This window comes from Elephantulus edwardii, unplaced genomic scaffold (genome assembly GCF_000299155.1).
Source record: "Elephantulus edwardii isolate Elephantulus edwardi_28Jun2011 unplaced genomic scaffold, EleEdw1.0 scaffold00042, whole genome shotgun sequence".
Taxonomy (NCBI): Eukaryota; Metazoa; Chordata; class Mammalia; order Macroscelidea; family Macroscelididae; genus Elephantulus; species Elephantulus edwardii.
The window spans coordinates 11,011,538-11,025,399 of record NW_006399792.1 but is presented as its reverse complement, the minus strand read 5'-3'; positions in this window follow the sequence as shown (position 1 = coordinate 11,025,399).

Genomic DNA, 13,862 nt, shown 5'->3' with positions numbered 1-13,862 from the left:
TGCTGATGTCAGATGAAGTTTGGTTGAGAGCTGAGGTTGCCAAAAGATGTTTATTTCTCTTCTATTGATCATATAAAGGCATTCCATTGCTTACATCATAACACATTACAGATAACATTTTGAACAACATTGTGATTGGAATTGCCTCACAGTAATTAATTTGGTTTTTGATTTTAGTTCTTTCATGTCAGACCAAAACCTGAGTCTAGTCAGTGGGGACTGATCAGATCAGGAGGGATACTTGGGAGCCCAAAGTTAACCCAGTCTCAGAAGATGTGATGTCACTTCTCATGACCATGTGGTTGATAAAACTACTGAGTCCTAAGACTCAGAGGGTGCTCCCTGATCGTTGGCCATAAAAGGGAGAAAGTAGTCATTCCCTCTTTGAGACATGGAAACAGTACCTTGACTCTTTCTAGACTTAACCCTCTTTGTTTATATTCACTTTTCTGTAATAACACCACACCCATAAATATATTATATTCTCAATAAAGCCTGAATAAATAATTCCAGTGAATTAGTGAATCCATAAAGACAGTGTGAACCAGAAAGGGTTGGCAGCCTCTGCCTGCCTGGCATCTTGGAATAAGGTGACCTTCCAACATGTGGGTTCTGACTTAACTCTTGGTGACTAGGATTCAATGATGTCATCTATCTAACCTGTGAATTCTTACTCATCTCAGGGTAATTGTGGTTGAATGAGAATGTGCCATCTAAACAGCTACCAGTAAAGACAGAGAAGTGGGAAGATGAAGATTGTATCCATTCACACTTTGGGAATTGGATTAGTTCTGATCCTTACCAACCATTCTGCCTATGAAGATGGATATTGTCCAGTGTCCCTCATTTATTAAAAATCCTTTTTGGAACAATTACTACCCTTAGAATCACAAACAAATTCAAAATTCCCTATACTTATTTCACTGTTTGAAAAATAATGTATAGCATCTCTGCAGACAGAAGAGCATTTGTCCAGTTTTACCTTTGTAATACTAATTCTAACCAAGAGAAATATATGACTCAATTAGTCAATAACATTAATCTCTTATCAACAGGGATACATAAGTAAGCACAAAAGATAGACTCCCTGTACTTGTAACTCTTATAGATTAGTAAGGAAGGTAATTATCAAATACAAAAGTTCAACTGTTCTGAGTATTAGGTAGAAGCTGCTGTAAGAATGTGCAAAGGAAGGTAACAACTTTAACTCCAAACTCATGGAAGGTTTCCCTTAAGTGACAAAGAGAATGCAGAGTTGGAGCTAAGAAAAACAATAAACTTCACAATAACTAATCACAAGATAAAATACTTGGGAGTAAATCTAACCAGAAGCACAAAGGATCTATTCGAAGAAAATGACAAAACATTACTACAAGAAACAAAAAGAGACCTGGAGAAGTGGAAGAATATCCCTTGCTCATGAATAGGAAGACTCAGTATTGTGACAATGACAATACTACAAAAGGCAATCCACACATTCAATGCAATCCCAATACAAATACCAATCCCATTCTTCAAGGAGTTGGAAAAGGCAATCTCCAGTTTCGTTTAGAATAGAAAGAGGCCCCAAATAAGCAAAACACTCCTTAAAAAGAGAAACAAGGTAGGAGGCATCTCACTTGCTGATTTCAAATCATACTACACTGCCGTGATAGTCAAGACAGCATGTTACTGGTACAATGACAGAAACATAGATCAATGGAATAGAATTGAGAACCCAGCAATCAGCCCATCTACCTATGATCAACTGATTTTTTTTGAGAAGGAAATGAAATCGGTTATGTGGGGAAATGACAGCCTTTGTAACAAATGGTGTTGGCAAAATTTGAAAACTATCTGCCGAAGACTCAAGCAAGATCCACACCTCACTCCATACACAAAAACCAACTCAAAGTGGATCATTATCCAAGGACTGCAAACTTCATTAAGGAAAAGCTTGGAAGAACTTCAGAAGTCCTAATCCACAACATAAACGGACTTTCAAGTGTCCTGAAAAATCTACAACCAGGAGAGGATAAAATAGATGAATGGGACCTTTTAGAAATCAAATCCCTATGCACATCCAAAAACTTCTCCAATAGGGTAAAAAGGGAAGCCACAGACTGGGAAAAAATATTTGGTAATGACATGTCAGAAAAGGAACTTATATCTAGAATTTATAAAATATTTGAGCACCACAACAAAATAAAGGTAAACAATCCAATTGAAAATGGGCACAGGATATGAGCAGACACTTCACCAAAGAAAACATTCAGATGCCAAACAAACACATGAAGAAATGTTCAAAATCCCTAGCTCTAAGAGAGATGCAGATCAAAACAACTATGAGATATCATCTCACTCCAGTAAGAATAGCAAAATTTAACAGAACATCAAACAAGAAATGCTGGCGAGGCTGTGGAGAAACTGGAACCGTTATTCACTGTTGGTAGGAGTGAAAAATGATGCAACCACTATAGAAGGGTGTATGGCGTTGCAAATAGTAATACTATCTGACCCAGCAATTTCACTAGTGGGAATATACCGTAAAGAAAGCATAACTGTCACCCAAGCAGATATATGCACACCCATGTTTATTGCTGCTTTGTTCACAATAGTAAAGAGCTGGAAACAACCCAAGTGTCCATCAACAAACAAATGGACAAAGAAGCTGTGGTATATTCACACAATGGAATACTGTGCTGCATTGAAAAACAAGGAACTCACAAAATATTATACAAAATAGATGACCCTGGAGGACATTAAGCTGAGTGAAACATCTGTCATGAAAGGAAAAATTCTGCATAATGCCACTGTTGTAAAGCAAAACTGAAATCAGGTTTGGGGCAGACTGAGAAAGATGGGATAAATTATGTTTACTCCATTTAAACAGATGAAGGAGAGCACTGTTTTAAAGGGATATATGATTAGATATTATTATCATGGTAGGAGTCCGGAACAAAGGCTGCATAGTGGAGTCCACTTGTGGGGAGGGATTGTAAAACAATGTAAGAATTTTCCTTTTACTTTTCAAAGAGAAAAGCAAATTGGTGGGGGAGAGGGGTAGACAGGGAGAAAAGTGCAACAATGAATGAATAGAAATCCAAAGTCTCTTTAAATTTTCGTTAAAATTAATAATAATAATAATAATAATAATAATAATAATAAACAAACAAACAAAAAAACAAAAGCAGTGAGAATTTCCTGTGTAATGAGAAGGTGCAGAAAGAAAGGCACAGGTCCTTCAAGGACCGAACAAAAGTACTACAGTATTAAAGTTCCTAGTCTTAGTCTCAAAGACTCAAAATATCAAAGTTCTGGGGCAAGAGAGTGAAGGATCTTTTTTTTTTTTTTTGGCTAAGTTAAGGATCATGGACTTTATCCCAACTTAAATGTGAAAACACTGATAATTTTCTACCAAAGATACTTTATCATAGAGGATATATTAAAAGCTCATTTAAGCTAAAACATAGAGATATAATTTTAAGAAAACATGAATGAATGCCAGGGGACAGAAGACTATGGAAACTATTCAGGGGGAAGATAATGGCAAATTGGACTTGAGTGGGAGCGATGAGGTAGAGTGAAGTGAAAGAGTTCACAAGATTATTTAGGAGGTAGCAGTGACAGGAGTAGTATTGATTGGTATGGAGAGAATTGGGATTCAAGAGTAGGTTTCGTGTTGGAAGAACTAGGTCTCATTAACTGAGATGAGGAAAATGTAGAAGAGAAGTGAAATGGGATGAGAAGATTGACAAGATGGGAAAAGTAGAAGTAATAAGGAAATGGTAGATTCAGACAAATGATCCTCCAGTGTCAGTTCAGGAGCATGTGAAATATATCTAATGTAGAAGTATCCACATCGGACCAAAATAAGGCAAAAGACTGTGTATAAAACACACACACACACACACACACACACACACACACACCCCACACACTCCCCTTCTCATCATTCAGTTCACAATTATTGTCATTTTGCCATTTAGTCTGAGGCTGCTTGATCTAAGATCCAGAAGATAGAAAGTTTCATATCAATTTTCTTCCCAAGTCACTCCCACAGAGTTTTGAGCTTACAGTCAAGGATTTTTCTGACCTACACCATACACTAAGCCAAGTTGTTTGCCCACAGGGTCCATAATACTAGTTGATCTGCCTTTTGAGTAAATCTAAGATAAATTTTTTTAGAGCGGTCATAATTAAATCAGTTGAATACTATATTCATCATTGTTGTTGTGTACTATTGAGATGGAACTGACCCATGTGTGACCCTCCAGTGAGTTTTCAGAGGCAGTTAATTTCACGAGAGGAGATGTTCATCTTTGTGTTGTTGTTGTTGTTGTTGCTATGTGCCGTCGAGCCGCTTGAGACTCATAGTGATTCTGTGTACAACAGGTTTATACTCTGCTCTATCCCATGCCAATCTTGTCTGTGACACACCTATCCCCATTGCCCCAATCACTGAATCAATCCATCTCATCAAGTGTCTTCCTCTCTTGCATTGTCCCTCCACCCTCCCTAGCATGATGTCCCTCTCCCAGGATCGGTCCTGCCTTCAACATGTCCAAAGTATGTCAGACAAAGCTTCAGAATCCATCCCTCAAGTAGCTCCTTGCTTCCAAGTAGCAGCCTGGTTTCACCCTCTCCAGGACAAACCTGTTTGTTCTCCTAGCCATCCAGAGTATACACAACACACTTTTCCAGCACCACAGCTAAAAAGTATCAATTCTCCTTCATTGTACAGTTTTCTGATGTATAGCAAGTAATTACAAAGACCGTGGCCTGAATCACCACATTGATATCGTTGTTCAGTACTTTAGAGAGACCTTTCACAGCAGACTTTCCCAATGCAATTCATCTTTTAATCCTGGCTGCTGGTATCAAGAGTGTTTATTGTGGAGCCAAGCAAACTAAATCTGTTAACCATCTCAATCTCTTCACCATTTACAATAATGCTGCCAATAAGCCCAGTGGTGAGAACCTTTATTTTCTTGATGTTAAGCTTCAATCCATATTGAAGGCTGCAGTATTTGACCTTTTGCAATAAACGCTTCAAATCTTTCTCACTTTCAGCAAGCAGGATTATGTCATCTGCATAATTTAAATTGTTGATGAGTCTTCCTATAATTCTGATACCACATTTCTCCTCATCGAGCCCAGCTTCCTGGATAACCTGTTCTGAATATGGATTAAAAAGGTTTGGAGATACATCTCTGTCATACAATCTTTTCAATTTTGAACCATATAGTGTTTCCTTGCTCTGTTTAGATGACTGCCTCCTGGTCCAGGTATAGGTTTCACATAAGCACTATCAAATGTTCTGGGATTCCCATTCTTCTCAGAGTTAGCTAGTTTGTTTTGATCCACACAGTCAAATGCCTTTGCATAGTCAATGAAACACAGATAGACATTCCTCTGGTACTCTCTGCTTTCAGCCACGATCCATCTAACATTATCTATAAGTCATCATATCAAGGGTAAGGTAGGTGTTGAATGGCATAGTTGGGAGTAGAGAATGCTGGTAGAGCAGGGATAGTGGTGGGTCAAGACACGTGTCAAGAGCGAGAATAACACTAAATAGATTGGTTATTTCTATAATTGGGGAAACAGCTTACATCTGCTCTTTTCTGTAAAATGTTTGTATGTCATATACTGTTCTAAATCTAAGCATTCAAATTAAGACAGAATAGGAAGAAGAATTGACCATCCACTTTCAAAATAGCAAGCCTTTGAAAACCCTATATGCAATAGAGCACTCTTAGACTAGCAGACTGGGCAACTGAGGCTGAGCCCTCAAGTACGGAACACAAAGGAGAAGTAACAGTTGTAAGCAGACAATAGTGATTGGAACATGCAATGTGAGAACCATGAATGTAGGATAATTGGACATTGTTAAGAAAGTAATGGAACACATGAATATTGACATACTAGGTATTGGTGAAATGAGATGGACTGGCACGGGACATTTTGCATTTAGAGTGGGACAATCATATGATGTACCATGCTAGAAATGAAAAGATGAGGAAAAATGGGGTCGTTTTTATAGTTTAAAAAGTCACTTCTAGATACATCTTGAAATACAATGTAATGAGTGACATGATAATATCCATATGCATACTAGGAAGTCTAGTGAATATCATTCAGATGTTCATCACTAGTATACCTTAAAAATGATACAGAAATTCTTATATGTGGACAGTTCTTTTACTTTAACTTCCTTTTAATATGGATGTTACTACATTAACTGTACATCTATTTGTCTAATTTTTCAAATAAATATTCTTAATAAGTAAAAACAACCATTAAGGTCAATCAAGCTACTATTTGGTACAATTTAGAGTCATTTTTGGTCTGACAATATATAATTAGGAAATCAGTGAGTCCTTGCTTTGTACTATGCACTGTATTGGAGTTTAAATCTATTTGACTTGTAGAAAGCGGAAGTCTTCTGAAAGTTAAACAGATTGAATCCTCTTGAGATTCTTAACATAGGTTTAGATGCCATTTGAGTTTTTTCATTATTGGTAGATGCCATGTGACTATCCCCTCAAGGAAAGTGCAGTTGTAATTAAGGCCATCAGATCTACTTGGGGAGGAGTAATTATTTGCCTATATTTGTCCTTAATGATTCTCACAGTCATAGCTTCAATACCAGCTCCAACTCCAGCCAAGGAGCAGTGGTGAGAACCCCAGAACCAATTCTGTAAGCTTTGAATATAAAATTAGGTACATATTTCAATCATACTCATTTACCTATCAAGGTATCTCTGACTAAACAGGCCCTCAAGATCTGAAAAATGAAATAAGTAGTATTGATTCAGTGGAACTCCATTTAATGGGTATCCTCATTTCCAGAATGATTTATTTGTCTCTGTCTTTTTGTTAAATCTTAATAAAAGAGTCTTTATTAGGGTCGAACTAGAACTAAAATTTCAAATTTTGAGGTATCTATCCTGGAATAGTACTTAATTTCAAATCTTTCAACAATTCTGCAATCTCGGTCATGGTCTTCTCAATTGTTTGTTATGTATGTGAGAGCTGGACAATGACTAACAATGACAGAGGAAGAATAGATGCCTTTGAGTTGTGGTGTTGTAGAGAGGAGTATTGAGCATACCATGGATTGCCAAGAGAATAAATATATCTGTCCTGGAGATGGTGAAACCAGTTCTTGGAAGCATGGATTTTGAAATTCCATCTCACATATTTTGAGCATGAGGCCAGAAAGGACCTGTCTTTGGAGGAGAGCATCATGGCTGGAAAGGTAGAGGGCCAACACAGGAGAGGAATGCCCTGGATGAGATGGATTGGCACAGTGACTGTGGCAATGGCATCAAGTGTGTCAGAGATGGAGAGATTGGCTCAGGATAGGGCAAGGTTCAGAGCTTTTGTTCACAGGGTCGCTCTTTGAGTCGTAGTTGACTCAATGACACACAACAACAGTGACATACCATTTAATGGTTGAGAAAAGTGGCCATGGGTAAGGCTGATTTGTTAAGGTCATACAATAGATGACAAAATGAGAATTCAAATCTTGGCCTACCTGGTATCTATGTTCACTCTTCTTTAAACTGTATCTTGTGATCTCAACCAACCAAAAGGGCAGAATATTTTCAGATCTTGAGTAAATAAATTATGGTTATTCCCATAGAAAACAGATTCTAAGAGTCTCAGTCCTCTTTAAAAAGAAATAACATCTAACAACAAAATTCCTTTGCCTTGATGTCTTCATGGTGATGAGTGTAAAAGGACTGCTTTTATTTATTTTAAGCTAATTGTAAAAGAATATATCTAGAAATATGACATTAGAAATAATATTTACATATCCCCAAGCTGGAAACCCTCAATATTTTCTATTATTATAGAAAAGGCAATAAATGATAGCATATTTATGCAATTATGAATATTATGAATAGTGCAAATGAACTTACTATATCTTTAGGCAAAACCAAGGATGACTTAAATACTTAAGAGTACAAATCCATGTTTCTGAGGAACAAAACAGGAAAAACTAATCTATACTGTTAAAAGACAGGATTAACTTTAGAACGGGGACTAGGTATAAGTGCTCGATAGGGGGTCTCTAGGACGTTGTAATGCTCTTCTTAAGGTCACCAAGTTTTATATTAGGATATGTGCATGTTTTGGGCATATGTATTACTTTAAAATAATTTAATAAAAAGTTTTCAAAAACACACTGAGGAGGACCTGAGGTACTTGCTGCAAAAGGTCAAGGGCTTTAGCCTTCAATATGGATTGAAGCTCAACATTAAGAAAACAAAAATTCTCTCCACTGGCCTGATTAGCGGCATCAAGATAGATGGTGAAGAGATTAAGATTGTTAAGAGTTTTAGTTTGCTTGGCTCCACAATCAACACTCTTGGTACCAGCAGCCAGAAAATCAAAAGACAAATTGCATTGGGGAAGTCTGCTATTAGGGACCTCTCCAGAATACTGAAGAGCAATGATGTAAGACGTCTGGAAACTAAGGTGCACCTGGTCCAGGCCATGAGGCCATGATCTCTGTAATTATGTGCTATGAGTCAGAAAGCTGGACAATGACTAGGGATGATAGAAGGAGAATTGATGCCACTGAGCTGTGGTGCTGGAGAAATGTGTTGAGTACACCATGGACTACTAAGAGAACAAACAGATCATCCTAGAGAGTGTGAAACCATGCTGCCCCTTGGAGGCAAGGATTCGGAATCTTCATCTGACATACTTTGGGCATGCTGCAAGGATGGATCAGTCCTTGGAGAGGGACATTATGCTTGAGAGGGTGAAGGGAGAACACAAGAGAAGAAGATCCTTGAAGAGGTGGATTGACTCAGTGATTGGATTAATGGAGTAGGTGTGTCAGAGATAATAAGGATGGATCTGGATAAAGCAGAGTTCAGAGCTGTTGTACATAGGGTTACTATGAGTCGCATAACAATACTTAAAATGACTTTCAGGTTCTGGTGAGATCTTAGACACTAATTCATCTTAATCAGGGCACTAGAAGAGATGGTGGTGGTGGTGCTCTGGTTGTGTGTGGTAAATAATTTCAGCAGAGAACTAAAAGATGAGGAGTTCAAACCCACTTGCAAAAAACAAAAGATGAGACATCCTTGGATATTCTGTAGGGTCGTTCACCTTGATCCTGCTCGGTAATTCTGAGTCAGAATCAACTCAATGGTAGTGCATTAATGGATAAAAATTTGTGCAAATTTGTCAATGCCCTTGACTTCTAATTTAAAGGCTGGTAGTTCAAGTCTATCTAAAGGTGACTCAGAAGAATCTATTCCCAATGAATCAGTCACTGAAAACCCTCTGGAGCACAAATCTACTCTGAGATATGAGATATATAAGAGTAAAAATTGACTTGATAACAAGTGACTTTGTGAAAAATCAAAATATTTAAATATCTTCATAAATTAAGCTTGCCTTAAAATTAAAAGCCTAAGTATGAATGAATAAAACAAAATCAATAAAAACATAAGATATGAGTAAGAAATAAGCAATTAAAAATACTTTTTCACATGACATTATGAACACATTTCAAAGCCTCTTCAAAGAAGGCAAAGAACAGGGAGTGATTCAGCCGTGAGGAATCTTGGGCACCCATTCCTTTGTGATTATGGATAAATTACTAAATTCTTCTGTTTCCATGTCAGCACGTTTAATTCCTACTTTTCTCACAGGGGTGTTGTGCTGTTTAATTAATGTTTATAAAGCACTTTCTGTTCCCTGGGTGAAAGGTACCACAAAAGAGAGAAATATAATTAGGCTTAATTGCAGGGTTCATTTTGAAGAAGCCAAAAAAGTGCCCATGGATTGTGATTTAATCAGATCACTTCATCAGAATCAGTCATGACTCTTGCTTCGACTTTGAGCTTCTGCTGTACTCGAGAAATAGCCTTTATTTGTTTAAAAGTCTTTCTAATTCAGCTTCTCTATCTTCGAAATGGGATGACATGTTTTCTATGGGTCTGCAAGAATTTGTTTATTTGCAAGTTCTTTAACAATCATGAGGTGAAAAGAAAGCACAAGTTGGTGTGAAAAGAAGAAATGGAGCATCCTGCTGCCTGGTATGAGAGGAATTGTTTCTTTCTGGGGAATCTGGAGTGCCAGTTGCCTGCATGAAAACCCACATAGAGCTGGCCCCACAGAAAAAGCGCAGGAATGGCCAAGCCACAGGCAGTCAGGAAGCTAGATGAAGACTTGTGGGAACTGTGGGCTTCCAGGGTAGTTACGTTCATTCTCTCAAAGGGACAAAAAGGATTCCACTTTCCTTTTGGTTGAGGCCATTTTCATACCAGCTTTTAATCCAACGTATTTATACTCACATGGAGCTAATCATTAGAAATCCATTGATGTGAACAATTCATTCTATGACCTTTCATGTATCACAACATTATCAACCAAATTGAATTGTATGATCTTGCTTTCTGAGACCTTAGGCTGATTTGGAAAAAGGAAATAATTGATAATTTAGAAGAGCGGTATAAGAAGGAATTCTCATATTTCATTTCCATTTCTCAAAAGACAAAGTAAAAACGTCCTTGTTGAAAAAGAAAACAAATCTGAGCCTTACATTAACACTGTAGTTTGGCATTGATATTTTGTAGCAGGCAGAACTTCAGTATCTGCCTTCTACATCTATTATAGAATTGTTGTTGTTGCATAGTGTGAATTGGAACCAACCCACAGCTGACCCTCCAGGGCGTCTTCAAAGGCAGTGAATCCCATGGGAGGAAATTGCCCATCTTTCTCCAGCAGAACAGCAGGTCAATCGAATCACATGCCTTTCGGTTAAAAGTACCACTCCTTTCCACTAGGCCAATACATAGAAATATTCATCACTATCGCACTTCTTTGATTAAAGATGATAAGTAAATGATAAGTCAGATGACACTGCTTAACGTTAGAATATGTTTTTGAGCAAAGATGTATCGTTACTGTTATGTGCCTTCAAGTCAGAATTAGCTCAAAGCTGACCTCCCAGCATGCTTTTGGAGGCAGTAAATCACATGGGATGAGACTGCATGTCTTTTTCCTGCAGAGTAGCTGGTGGATTTGAACCACATGCCTTTGGGTTGGCAACTCCTTTCCCATAGCCATGGGAGCTCCACTGACTCCTTCTTTATATGAAAGTTTCAATAGTTTAACTATGTTCTGTCAATAAAAACAAATCAGATAGAGGACTTTTAAAAAGAAAAAAGCAGGTTAAACCTTGGTAAGAGTAGATTTGATTTTTCCCTAATTAAAATTTCCCTGAGTGTATACCTTTGAACAAAATTCATGCAGTTTGAGTTGATCTCCACTTAGGGTAGTATCTTTTGTATCAGAGTAGAACAGTACTCCACAAGCTTTTTAATGGCTGTACTCATACAGCTGTAGATTGCCAGGCTTTTCTTCTGAGGTGTAGTGAGTAGTACGGAACCACCACCATTTCTCTCAGCTGCTGGTGTTGTGTGCCATGAAGGAGGTCAAGTAGGTCAACCCATAGTTAACCCCCCAGTGGGATTTTGGAGACAGTAAGTCACATGGGAAGAGACTGCCCATGCTTCTCCCCAGATCAGCTGATGAATTTGAACTGTGAGCCTTCAGGATTTCACTGCAGCTTCTTACCACGAGAGCAGTGATCAAGTACAAACCATTTCACCACCTAATTATCCTGAACACCCACCCATCAGTGTCTTTCAAGAAATAATATGGCTGCATTGCTTTAGGAAAGCATATGTACTGGGTTAGTGACTACAAGTCTTGAGAGTTTTGTGAAAACTTATTTGGTTATTTCGATGATTTAATTCTAGATATTCAACAAGCAGTTTGTTAACACTATAAAAACATACCAAAAGAACTTCTATATAAGTTTGCTGGATGAGTTTAAAAAATTATACCAAATAAAGTGTCAGAACATTTAATGGACACCTCATGTGAAAGTCATCTATATTGAAAGCAATTCTGAACTAAAAAATTGATGAAATGGGAAAAAGTACAAGGAACAGCCAAAGTAAAGACTTTTTTATTCCCCTTCCTTTTTTTTTTTATTTCCTGGAAGAATGCAAAAACATGATTTCTCCTACAGTCCTGTCACAAGAGGGAAGATTTTTTTTTTAAACCCTTATGTCACAGATTGTGGAAAGATCAAGGCCCAAATGTCTAGAATTCATCTCTAAGCACCTGCTTCCTGGTTCTGCGGCTGCCACCACATAGATCAGGTAAATATTTATCAGGTATTCTTTTCTAAAGCTCAGTTCAGGGCTGTTGTTGCCAGATGCGGTCATAAGAATTTCAACTCATATTGTTATTAAGTGTCATTGTGTCAACTCTAACTCTTAGTGAACCTATCAACAACAGGCTGGAACCTGCCCTATCCTGCACCATTCTCATGACTCTCATGATAATAAACATTATGCAAGTGTGTCAGAGATTATGAGGCTGGGACAGGATAGGACAGTGTTGAAATCTGTTGTTCATAGGGTCACTATGAGTCATACTTAACTCAACGACACCTAAACACAACAACAACAACAATGACAGCAACAACAAGGATTTTGTATTCCAGGAGGAGTTATATAGAAGCAGATGTGACAGCATGGGCTACTGCACTGGTAAATCTTAATGGTGCAACTGGTTAAAGCCAACCTTTCAGTTAACAGCCAGTGCTTAACTGTTGTGCCACCAGGGAAAGCAGATTAAAATTCTAAACTCTTTCAGCAGGACCAAAAAATTAGAGGATCAGAGGGCTTCTAAAGGTTTATGTTATAGTCCTTGGACCTTTATGCCAAATATTTCCAGCCTCTTGTTACCAAATTTGAGACAGATCACATGGCAGTTTGTGCTCTCAAGATTCAGCACCAAAATGTTACCATCACAGACACTGCTTGTGCTCCCAGGTTTCAGCTCCAAAATTTTACTGTATAGCGAAATGCCCTGGCTCCAGTCTCCCATGCCTGGATAAAGAATTGAGGTGGCCTAGTGGCAAGAAGATGTCAGAAGAGACTGAAAATTGTACTGGAGCGCAGAGAAGCAAAAGCAGAAGGAAGAATTCAAGATACTAAAGAGTTGAATAGAAGATTTCAAAAGGGCAGCACGGGATGACAAAGCAAAATATTACAATGAAATGTGCAAGAAGTTGGAGTCAGAAAATCAAAAGGGCCAAAGTCACTCAGCATTTCTTAAGCACAAGGGACTGAAGAACAAATTCAAACCTTGAGTTGCTATAATCAAGGATGCTTTAGGAAGAATATTAAATGACCCAGGAATTATTAAAAAAAGATGGAAGGAATATACTGAGTCATTATTTAGAAAATAATTGGCAGAGACAGAAGAATTTCATGAAACAATATATGAGCAAGAGCCTAGGGTGATGAAGGAAGAAGTTCAGGTTGTTTTGAAGGAAATAGGAAAAAATAAGGCCCCAGGAATAGATGGTATACCAATTGACATATTTCAGCTAACAGATGCTGCCCTGAATGTGTTAACAAAGTTGTGCCAAGAAATCTGGAGAATAGCCACTTGGCCAACTGACTGGAAGAGATCTAGATTTGTTCCTATCCCAAAGAAGTGTGACCCAACAGAGTGTGGCAACTATAGAATAATATCATTGATTTCACATGCAAGCAAGATTCTACTGAAGATTTTCCAAAAACGACTGGAAATGCACATCAGCAGAGAACTACCAGAAGTCCAGGCTGGATTTAGAAGGGGTCGTGGTACTAGGGATATTGTAGCTGATGTTAGATGGATCTTAGCTGAAAGCAGAGAATACCAGAAGAATGTCTATCTGTGTTTCATTGATTATACAAAGGCATTTGACTGTGTAGATTGTAACAAACTGTGGCTGACTCTGAGAAGAATGGGAATCCCAGAACCCTTGGTCATGCTAATGTGAA